The following is a 12,152-nucleotide window of genomic DNA, read 5'->3' as shown; positions in this document are numbered from 1 at the left end:
CTAGCAGACAGCCAGCAGGATCCACCTGTCAATCAAGTGATCCAGCCCCTATGATTTAAGGCTTAATATAATTAAAACGGGTGTGTTATAAAAAAATTCACCCCCCCATTCATTTTCCCACCTGCTGTAATATTATTTCTTGTTTTCTGGAGCCAGCCTCAAGTGGCCACTCAAGGAACTGCAGGTTTTTGCACTTCCGCATTGGCTTCATTTTTCAACACCAGAGGTTGCCGCTTGGTCCGAACCAATAGTTTTAGAAAGTGGGTGGGACTTGTATACTTGTATATGTATTAGGGATGGGCGATACCATACTTATTAAATTCCATACGATACTGATACTTTTTGTTACAATTTCAACGATACCGATACTGATGGATTCTTAAATTCGTATGTGATTTCTCAAAATAATTATTTTTTATTTTATTTAAAGATCATTAGAATAAAAGGCAAATCACATGCAACATACTGGCCATTAATAACACTTACAAAAGTAAATATGTTAAATCTAAATTTTTGTGCTCAGAAGTGTAAAACAAATTGTCATATTTACTTATTTACTATAGTTATGCTTTTATTTGTTTTACCCTCATGTAACATCTAATTTAAAATGAAATTGTGATGATGATGTTGGTTGAAAATGTTATGAAGTGATGTGTTGCACACGGCTCCTAACACTGCTGGTAGTAGATGTAATATAGTACTTGAGTAGTTGTTAATAAAGATTATAATTATACTGGACCAGAATCTGAGGATATCAGCATCGAACAGGGGGCAGAAAAGGCTCTTTGCAATATTTAATGACCACAGGAGACAAGCGTTTATGAACTAGTACCTTGTATTCTTTTAGAAAAATAATCAAATAAAATAAAGGAAAATAAGTTGAATTGAACTACATGCAGTTCAAATCACAAAAATACCTCAGTTTCAATTCAGCAACAAGTTATCTCTCTTATCTCTTTTCTTTGGTTATAAACCACTGAGTTCTTTTAACTGCTTTCTATCTGAGTGGGTGCACCCTTATAGTCCTAACTCTATATATTTGGATCCAATTTTATGGTAAGTAACATTATTCCAAAAAATGCTCTCTTAAATATTATCACTCCACAACTTGTTTCAACCTTACAATAGTTCACTGTATCAGTACACAGCACATAATACACCACGTGAAGAATATGAATATTCAGTTCATTCACTCAAATCAGTGAGGGTTATGTCCTTCGTAAAAGCACAGGGAATGTGTTTGAAGAAGAAAGAAGGGGGTAAGTGTTTTCCAAGTCAAGTTAAAAGGGGCAAAGTCAAAGTCTGGGATTTGGAGCTAAGTGTAAGAGTGGTGCTGGCCTTATGATGTTTACCCTACCGCTGTGGCAGGAGAGGGGTAAGGCTCACAGTTCTTGGCCCCTCAAATCAGGTGATCTTCAGTCCAGGAATCTAGAGGTCTCATCTGGTTTGACTTGCCATCAATTTCAAATCAACTCGAAAAACCTGACCTGCATGCATTGACATGGCCAGAAATGTTCATTAATCATTTGCCTTTCTGATTTGTCAGGAATTATTAATCAATTTATCTTCAACAAAATATACACATACATTAATATAATGAAAACTATACAACAAACATATTTTTAATGAATTTCTGAGTAAAGTATAACCAAATTTCTATTTTTTACATTTTATACACTTTAATTACAGCAAAACACTATTACATAAATTATGGTTTATACATTGTAAACTAAACAACATTTGTATGTCTTCTGTTCTTTTTTAATCAGATTTACTGTAGCATGAACTAAAATGAACCTGACAAAACAAGCGTATGTTGCCTCAGTATCAAACAGTTCATTAGCTATACCAGCCAGTGAAAACCCTGACCAATTAAACACTCTTTAAGTCACGTTTTTGTATTATTTACAGATAAGTTGTCAAACAGCTTTACTTTAGTTGAGCTAAACAACTGCAGCTAGCTTAAGGTCGTGTCGCAGTATTTATCTATTTATTTTTACAGCGACTCACCAGTTCGGGAGAGTCTCTGTGTCACTCGGCAGGTTCGAGTGAGCGGGGCCTCTCACACACATCTACAAGCTTACAACAAAGTACAGGCTGTTACCGTTCTGATTTGACAACATTATAGTGCTTTTACACTTTATCTGTGTTAACTTTTTACCATTGAGCAACAGGTCAGGTCCTCTCTCTACAGTGTCAACCAGCGAATGCGTGTGTCTCGCTTGTATGTATGTGCTGCAGACCTGCGCTCTGATTGGCTAAGGATTTTAACTCTTTGTGACCTGGGCTACAGATGCAGCTATACCCACGTCTTTTATGGAAATTTAATATTTTCGATATTTGTTTAAGGAATCGATGCCAAGTTAGTAGCTTGCGAGTATCAAAGTATCGATAACACAGAATCGATCCACCCATCCCTAGATAGGACCCAAGGCGGGCTTGAGTCCCTGTCCTTGTGCCCCCAGAGTCGAAAAGTGCCTGGTGATTCTCTGAATCCGGTGCCCTTCAAGTCCCCTAGACTAAATGTAAAAGTTTGAAAGTTTTTCAATTAAAGGAAACCAAAAAAAACTTTTTAAATAAATAAAAATTGCAATTTATTAAAAAATGTTGCAGCTCTTATAAAACTATGTTTGTCTTCTTTAAATTAACATATGTTTTATCTGAAAAAAGCATAAATTATATGAAATAACAAAATTGACACCTGTCCCCCAGTTTGCTTTCAACCCCATCATGGCATACCATCTACTGTCAATTAAAATTATGGTTCAGTCCCACAACATCAGCATGAAGGAAGTGATGTCAGACAAGTCTTCCTATATTTCATTGTTTTGGTTTTTTTTTTATGTCAGATTGACATGTCATGCTTAACCTGCAAATAAGTGGTAGTGGACACTTTTTTAGAAAACACACAGAGTTGCAAAATATAAGTTTAATGATGTCCAAAAAGCCAAGTGGTGCTATAAGCGTAGCAAAAAAATGAGTTTTACCAACTTTTAGCCAAAAACTTCAACCCTGTAACATTCAACCCTGTCACATTTTTTATTTAAACAGGTTTAAATTTCTGTGACAGGGTTGAATATTTGACACTTTTTGGTAGATAACTCAATCCAAGAATTTAATATGAACTCTATAAATAATTCTTAGTGCTATTTAATGTTACAATGCCACAACAGCACAGAAGCAAAGAGAGTACAGGACATGAAGAAATGAAGATTCCAGGGAAGGTGGAAAAGAGTCACTGAGGCAGAGATAAAGAAAAGGGATGTAAGTCACATGAGATTTGCAGAAATGCAAAAAAAGACCAACATTGACAAAAAATAGACAGCTCTCCAGAAAGTCCTAATAACCAATGTCAGTACCCAGATCTGGATCCACAAGGTCAGGGCTAATATTGTTAGCAGTTACTACAGTTCAGAAGAAGTCAGGTAGAATAGAAATACATTTTATTAGAGTTTCAGTGAGTGCCTGAGCGAGTGAGAATGTAGGTGATGATACATTTAACCTGCTTCACGTGTACAGCAAGTGACCTGAATGCCTGAAGGCTCTTTGTTTCAGAAGTCAAGCCAATGGGGCAGCCTTTCACAAGACTAAGAGAAGTCTAAGAGAAAATTAGCCTACTTTTCTCTTGATTTATTACCTCACTCGACATTTTCCTATTGAGTTTATGGTCTTAATCTTTAGTTTCAGAGTTTTAATCACTCGTTTTTATATATCTAATATCTAAAATGACAGCACCATCTCTTCTCTGGCAAGTTCTACAACTTTGTTTCCTCTTTGGTTTACTTCCATATTTGGACCTGCTTTTACTGCATCTAAGTAAGTAAATTCCTCCTCCTCATTTGACCCACCCTTTTGTAACTAAGGAGATGCTGGCAGCCACAGAGCAGTGCCCAGGGAATAACCGGGAAATGGTGAAAGTATTCCCAAAACATTACAAGCAGGAAACCACAGCAACAGCAGTAAACACACACAAACACAAATGGCAGTGCAAATCTTGAGTCGTGTACAGTAGATCTTATTCCTCACATGGGCCTGAAAAGATGTGTAATGCAAGAAGAGGTGAGTCAACAAAATAATTAATAATTCAAAGGGACTTGTTTAGTGGAGAAAATAGTATCAGGAAGAGAGCATCAAAAGCAGAAAAACAACAAATTGTTCTTCCAGTAAGATGCACCCACATGGGCAGGTTCACACGCACTTACAATGGAGTTGTTACACACACTGGGATGTTCACTTAAACATCAGGGCATTTGCTAAAAAGCATGGAGTTGTTGATGGCACAGTGGATTTAGAGACAACAAGCTTTTGTTTTCCCTGTCTCATAACATCGTTGTACCTCTTCAGGCACTGTGCAGCAGTTCTGACAAAACCAGACGAGAACAGGCTCACCACTACCTCCTCCCACGCCTGCTTCACCTCAGGGAGCGTTGGTAGATTTCTGTTCAAGACCTACACGGCCAAAATCTCCTGTCCAAGACTGATAACAAGCTGTCTGCACACTCCCTCTAATACAAACAAATACACAAGCACACAGCTGTGTTATAGGCCTCTTAAGTGACTACCAGTGCCACAGACAATCATGCCCACAAATGTGAAAATGCCTGACTGCGAAATGTCCTTTATCATGCAGTAGTGAATATTTTCAAGCTTCTATCCAGCACCAATAATCAGTTAATATAGATTTAACGGATAAAACTTCATCCCTTCATTTTTTGCTCTGGCTCAGGAGGTAGAGCGGGTCTTTCACTTTTAGGAAGGACTGCATTTTGATGCCTGTTTCCTCCAGTAGCATGTTTAAGTGTCATTGGGCAAGAAACTGTACACCAAATGGCTCCTGAAGGCAAAGCCTTTGGTGTCCAAGTGTGTTTACGAATGTGTAAGATTATGATGACACTAACAATTCAAATTCATTAGTGTATATATGAGCGTGCGTGAGTAGGTGAGTGTGAAGCTCTTTGAGTGGTTAGAGGACTAGAAAGCGTTCATTTACCAAAGAATGGCTTTTGTGCTCTCTGTTTGCACACTGAAAGAAGAGAAGTTTAATAGGCTGTTCAAATACATACATACACACACACACACACACACACACACACACACACACGCACACACACACACACACGCACACACACACACACATATATAGCGAGTTCAGTGGAAACTTTCAGTTCCGGAAACATAGATGACTTTACCACTGGGTTATTATCTGTAGAAACACATGCTGTAAATTGAATCTGCTCACTGGCAAGTTTCTTCATAAACTCTGAGATTAAAATCTCAAGGTTCGTTAACTCAGAGTTCAGGTTTCAGTGTCCCTGGTTTTCCCAACAGTTTAATTGCAAGATACACCAACAATAACTAGAAATCAGTTAAAGAAATGGCACATCGTGTCGCCACTAGGAGGGTGGGGGGAGGTATGCAGGCGTTTCTTCTGTGTGTTTACTGCGGGGGGAAAGGGATAAAATGGCCAATGTATAATGTTTTTCTTTTACACAAAAAACAAACAAACAAAAACAATAACTATAAATCAAAGTCCAAATTTTTAATTGAATAATTTATTTGAAAGAAACTCTTATCAAACAGACTCTGTTGGCCTCTCTAGACCTGCACACAGGGACACTGGACAAAGACTGCTGTTGTGTGTTAAAACAATGTAAAGAGATTGGCACAGGCAGATATCAGTTCTGGTATTTGGCTGGATTTTGGGTCATTATATTAGCTGTGTGGCTGGTTTTAGGCTGGTTGTGCAAGGCAATTCGGTTGGTTTTGTCAGACATCCAGGCAACATGCCACTCTGCCTATTGTTGTGAAATACCCTGTGGGAAACATGTTCCTGCTTGCTGCATTTCTTATAGTTACATCCTCATTCTCTGCTCTGTCACTGGCTGTTCAGAACACATTAGAAAATACAGGCAGAGGCAGACTTTAAATGTAATATCTACATTTTATATATATATATTTTTAAAAGTAGGTAAGCTTTGTAGAATGATTCTTATCAACTGATAAATGATAACATGAACAGTCCAAGTTCTCAGGGCCTGTGATTTTGGAGAGGCCTCAGTGCCTGTGTTGAATAAATGCAGCCAGAGACAGCATTGTAAATTATATAGTCTCATGGGGTGGCTGTGGCTCAGTGGAAGAGTCGGTCGTCTTTCAATCGGAAGGTCAGAGGTTCGATCCCCAGCTCCCTCAGGCTACATGTCGAAGTGTCCTTGGGCAAGACACTGAACCCCAAATTCCTCCCGGTGGCATAGCCAACGGGTATGAATATGATATCTGATTGACAGTTGGGCACTTTATGTAGCAGCCTCTGCCATCAGTGTGTAAAAAGCAGCTTTGAGTGGTCGCAAAGACTAGAAAAGCGCTATATAAGTACAGTCCATTTACCCTAAACTACTGAAAGAAATAGGTAAATGCAGAAACCAATAAAAAACACCCAACATGATGATTGATAATAATTTGCCCCCAACTTGTTTCTGCTTCCTGCAAATGAACAAAACATATTGCAGGATTAATGTTGATCCTATCACAATCACTGTCTTTTATCTAGTGTGGATGCGTGAACCTCTTTTTCTAAACCGTTGTTTGACGTTGATAATTTAGCAAGCTAGTTTGTTATTTCAGTTAGCTAAGAAATTATTGGGTGTAGTTTTGTTACTTTGAACTATGAAGAGCTGATGCGCACCAGAAAGGAAAGTGTTCAGTCCATAGATGCTTACTGTGCACACAACTGTCTTATCAGTTGTGCAGAGAAGGGCCTCGTGATTATTCTACAGTTTAAAGATTGTAATTCAGCAAACAGGACTTTACTCAGGTGATTATTTGAAAGAGTTTCGGCAGATTGTAAATGTAGTTTGTTCTTATCTCTTCCCATCAGTGCATTCCCCCAATACAGTATGCAGAAGGTCAATACAGTCTTCATCCAAGATCAGATCATACACCAGTTACCAATACATTTTAACAACAGCTCTGCCTTGAGGAGAACATGTTACAAAATGATGAGTTACATTGACACACAGTACACGTCACAGGCAAGACTTATTATTCCTCTCTCTATCTTTCTCACCCCTCACCCCTCTTTCTCTTTTTTCTCAGACTCTACTACATACTCTACATACCTCTACCTTTACTTCCTTTTACACTATTTCTCTTTATTTCTTTGCCAAATTTTCCCTCGTATCCTCAATCCAGAGATGTCTCCAGTTTAAGTTAGAAAGCTTTACTTATATGCAATGTAATCATGTCAAAATGTAAATGATGTTTCATCGAGACAACATGTAAAATGTTGTGGGACAAGTTCGGTTTAGAAGCTATGTTGGGTCAGAATAATAGAACATAGATAGATTGTTTTTTTCAGTTAAGACTAGCATAAGGGAAGACAATTTGGTATTTGTAAGTATATTAGACCTACTTAGACCAAACCAACTTTTACTTCAACATTTTGCTGGGTTGACATGTTTTCAATGTTACTGGGAATGGATTGTGTGTATCAGACCTGAACTGATGAGTGGAGAGACGGCTCAAAGACATGTTAGCTTTGTGTGGAGGCCGGAGATGTGGGCTGGCGGTTAGACTTTTGTAACAAGTAATCTTTCGATCCCAGCTGTCAGTGACTGCGGCGGGGCACACCCTGGACTTAGCCCGTCAATTACAGGGCTGACACATGGAGACAGTACCCATTCCTGTAGGCATGCACAGGAACAACATATACACAGAAAGCACCTGGTCATCACAAAACTTATGTCAGGACACTTAACATGAAGAGCAGGTCCAGACCATACTCTTTGTTATCTTATTTAGTACTTTTTATTTGTTACATTTATTAAGTACTTAGCAGCAGTAGCAAGAAAACAGGCAGAAACCTTGAGCAGAAGTAGACTCAATGGTGGACAGCCATCAGCCTTGACTGGATGGGCCAAGAAAGCTGGAAATAGAGTGAGACAGAGAGAGAGACGAATAGACTTATAGTAACAATTCCGATACTAATAGTAGAAATAACAACTTTAATTAACAGAGGGGATTAGCAATAAGAATAATGATAACATAAATATGATTGATATTAATAATTGCCACAGTCAAGCAGTTCCACAGCAGCAGGCAGTGCACAGCAACGATGCCCAGTAACCTACGAGACAAGGGAGCTTAGAAACTCCCTGGAAGATATAAAGTTAGTAACATGTATTGATGGAACATACCCACATGCACACAGATAACATGAATACATACGGATAGAGAGAGAGAGCGAGAGAGAAGGAGGAGGCAGGAGCTTATGCAGCAAGCTTTGTCAAAAAGGAAACCTGTTTGGGGGGAGGCTTTGCATTTCTAAAGGTGTTTTAAATTGAGCTGGCCAGAGTAACTAAGGTAAAGTGATTTCATATTTGGGCCTGAGCTTGAACCTGGTGATGATTTTTGAACCTATAAAACCTCCAGCTTTACAAAACAAGAAAGGACGAGTTGTGCAAGTTGAGGAATCATTTTCCTGCAACACAATAAGAAAACAGACTATCAACTTACAGTGAGCTTTTACCTCATACTTACTTATTCTCTTGACAAAGGACTATCAATGATGTTATCATATTATTAGGTAATCTCCTCATACACCTCCACTTGGAAGCTGTGTCACCCGAACCCTTTACTAAACCAATGGTCTCCACATGTTTGGGCTTGTGGTCCCTTTAATAGCTCGCCAGGTTGTGACAGGTTTCATGTCTGTAAGATTTAACACTGAACTGACTCAAGATTGACTTTCTTTTTATTTGAATGTTTCATTTGAATTTTCCAAGGCCTGAAATTAACAAACAATGTCCTATTTCAAAACAATAAAGCAAAGAGAGGAACTAGAGATTTATTTTTTAATGTATTGAGGTATTTTGTACCTGAATTCTGTTTTGTATTAGTTCTGACCACATAAGTAATCTCACAGCTGCTATGAATTATCTTGCAACGCCTTGTAGCCGAGTTGCAGCCAACTCCCAGGCTGGGAACTACTTTTCCAGACCCCTCTTTTATTTCTGTGTTAAATTTTACATACATATCTTCTAATGTAGACTGAATCAGCTGGTGTCAGACTGTAGACTGGATGAGGTTACAGTAGAATCAATATAAGATAACAGACACTGAATCCCAAGCAGAACACAATGAACTTAGTCATGAGTGATAACTCTTAAGCACTTTAAATGCAAGATAAGTGAAGCAGAAGAGAAGTGTCATTTAAAATTTCAAATACAATAGAGACATTTGAGAATCTAAGTAACACATATGTATATGCAAAGAACTGGATGTTAATTTTCATTTAGCATGTGTGATAACATGTTAGAGCCTTTACACAGCCTGAATCTAGAGAAAAGGAGGCTGGCCAATTTTACCACGAGCTGCGAGTGGTTTTCGACTAAAATAGACAGCGGAAATGATGCGGAGTCATATTGACAGTGACTCTGTTCTTGTTTCATTGTATACTTTTTTCATCTGACCAGTGATTCTCTCCAGGCTCTCAAATAACTCCTGGGCTGCCTCACAGAAGCACCGCATTATCAGCCTAGTTCATGATAAACTGAATTAGTGACACTTGAGGTGAGGTAAGTGTTATTATTGGTACTGAACACAGACTGTATAAAAAGATGGACGACATGACAGCTCCCTAAAAGTGAAGCCAAAACATCTCTATCACCCCCCTGCTGACTGGCTGCAGTATAGGTCATAAAGCCTGCCTCCTCCATGTTAACAGATGGGACATGAGCCAAACTATAAAATCAAAATACACGACACATTTTTGACATGGTTTCTGTCATTATAGTTAGTTCTTATCATGGTGATTTATGTCCAAGTGTTCATTTTTCTGACAAGTTATTTTGAATTAGTTATTTGATGCTGTAAAAAGGATGATTGACAGCTCTGTTGACAAATATCAAACAAATATCAATCACTACAGTTATTGAACTTCCTATATCTGTGAACGTTAACCTCAGACCAACACAAAGAAGCTGTTCTGCAGTTAAACACGCCGGCGTGTGGGATCTTTGCTGTTTGTTAGGTAAGTTAAGTGTGAGTTTGGGTTGGCTATTTAGTTTGGCTATTTTTGGTTAATATTTAAGGAAAACATCTCACCTTTGATTATTTGGTAAATGATCCGACATTGGTTTTGTCTTTGTGTTATTGCCTTGTGGAGATTAAAATAAACTATGAAAAATTATGTGGATAATAATATTGACATAAGAACCAGGAAAAACACACCAAGTACAGTTTTAATATTTATATAGGTAGACCATGTCACAGAAGTGGAAAAAAACTTTTTATGACCACCTTTAGAACATTTTGAAATTGGAACACCCTGGGTCACTCTTTGCATAAATTTAATTTGAGTCTATCCAAATTTCATCCCCGATATCCTGCTCAAATTTGTTTATTTCAACTAGTGTCCTCACACTCCCTGGGGTGATTGCAGAGCACTGCAGTTAATCAGTTTGAATGGAACCTGCTGTCATTCCACGGTTACACTGTATAAAGTAGTTTAGCTCAAGTGTCAAGGAAGGAGGTAGGCAGGCAAACTCAACAGACTTGTTTCCCAGAGGTGCATATTTCTTTACAGTGCCAGTTAATTACACGTGTTACTTATCAAACCTCAAAAGAACAAAGGCAAAGAAAAACTTAAATGAACTCAAACAAAAAGCACGTGTACATGGCTTTACCTCTGTCTCCCCGCGGGACCAAAACGTGACTGACTTTATAGGGAGCACAATTGAGCCTTTATAGTCATCAGCCTTTACCAAAACAATATGGGGCCTTCTTAATCATATTTCAAGAAAAAAAAACACTTGGCGCGGCCCACTGATGACACTGATGACTTCATCTACCCCATACAACCGAGGAAATGCTGGGCCGACCCCCTTTCTACCAGCAGAACTGCATGGTGACCTGAACAAAGGAACAAACAAAGGTAAGTATGGACATGAAACAATCAATTTAATATGTAAAGCTGATACTTAATAAAAGTGACAGAAACTAACCCATGACTGTGTGTTTGCTTTAACTTACTCAAGTGCTTTGATGTGACCTGTAACATAAGCATATGGAACATATGCTTACACATACAAACCAGGGATAGTAAGTGCTACAAAAGCAAAGGTAAATTATAGCAACATAAATGAATGTCCATAGTAATGTTATATATGTAACTGAACATAAGGGACAAGTAGTGAGAAAGGAAAAAGGTCTCACCCACTTTGTCGCACACTGACCGAGTGCAGGTCCTGGTCATGGATGACAAACTTCTCCTCGAATGAATGCTAATGTGATTTGTCTGGTAAGATGAACGATAATGTAATTGTTTGCTTGTGATGGATAGTGGTGCGATCACAAGAACTGATGGGGTTATCAGCATAGTTTAGTGAACACAGCCATCTATCAACCTGCTGTAGCAGAGCCCATTCTTCAGAAACATAAAATGACAACTTTTTATTAGGTGATAAACAAGCTTTCCACAGTGTTGTAACAGATTTCCTGCACAGAGGTATGGGCTACACATGGTGGCGAGATTAGTTTCTGAGTAGGTTTAGATCCTGGAGTCACGAAGACTAAAAAAGAATACCAGTAACACGTTAGTGAGCCCTCATAGAGACACCTGCAGACTGTTTATAAAACTGGGCTTTAATGGTTAAATAAATTATATAAATGCATTGACAATGCATTATGTGTAACATGGACTGTGACTGACATTTAATGAAAATATGACCAAACATCCATCCATCTATACAGCTTATCCTGTTCAGGGCCACGGGGGGCTGGAGTCGATCCCTGCCGTCATCGGGCGAGAGGCGGGGTTACACCTGGACTGATCACCAGTCTAGGTAGACGCATAGAGACAGACAACCTTTCACACTCACATTCACAACTAAGGGTGATTTCTAGAGTCATGAATGAACCTAACACGCATGTCATTGGACTGTGGGAGAAAGCCAGAGTACCTGGAGTGAACCCACGCATTCACGTGTTATATTGTAATATGCCACCCTGATATTTCTTCTGCTTGTGTTTTGAAAACTTTTACAGTGTTGACACGCTGTATATTATAGTAAAACAAGTGTTCACATTTTGCAGTCAAATTCTGAGCATTTCATCAGGATAACTGGTATGACCGACAGGGAAAGCCTCCAGGGAAA

This window comes from Semicossyphus pulcher, unplaced genomic scaffold (genome assembly GCF_022749685.1).
Source record: "Semicossyphus pulcher isolate SPU_LCO1_2020_fin unplaced genomic scaffold, fSemPul1.0.p SCAF_5, whole genome shotgun sequence".
Taxonomy (NCBI): Eukaryota; Metazoa; Chordata; class Actinopteri; order Labriformes; family Labridae; genus Semicossyphus; species Semicossyphus pulcher.
Note: the sequence above shows the minus strand (reverse complement) of the source record.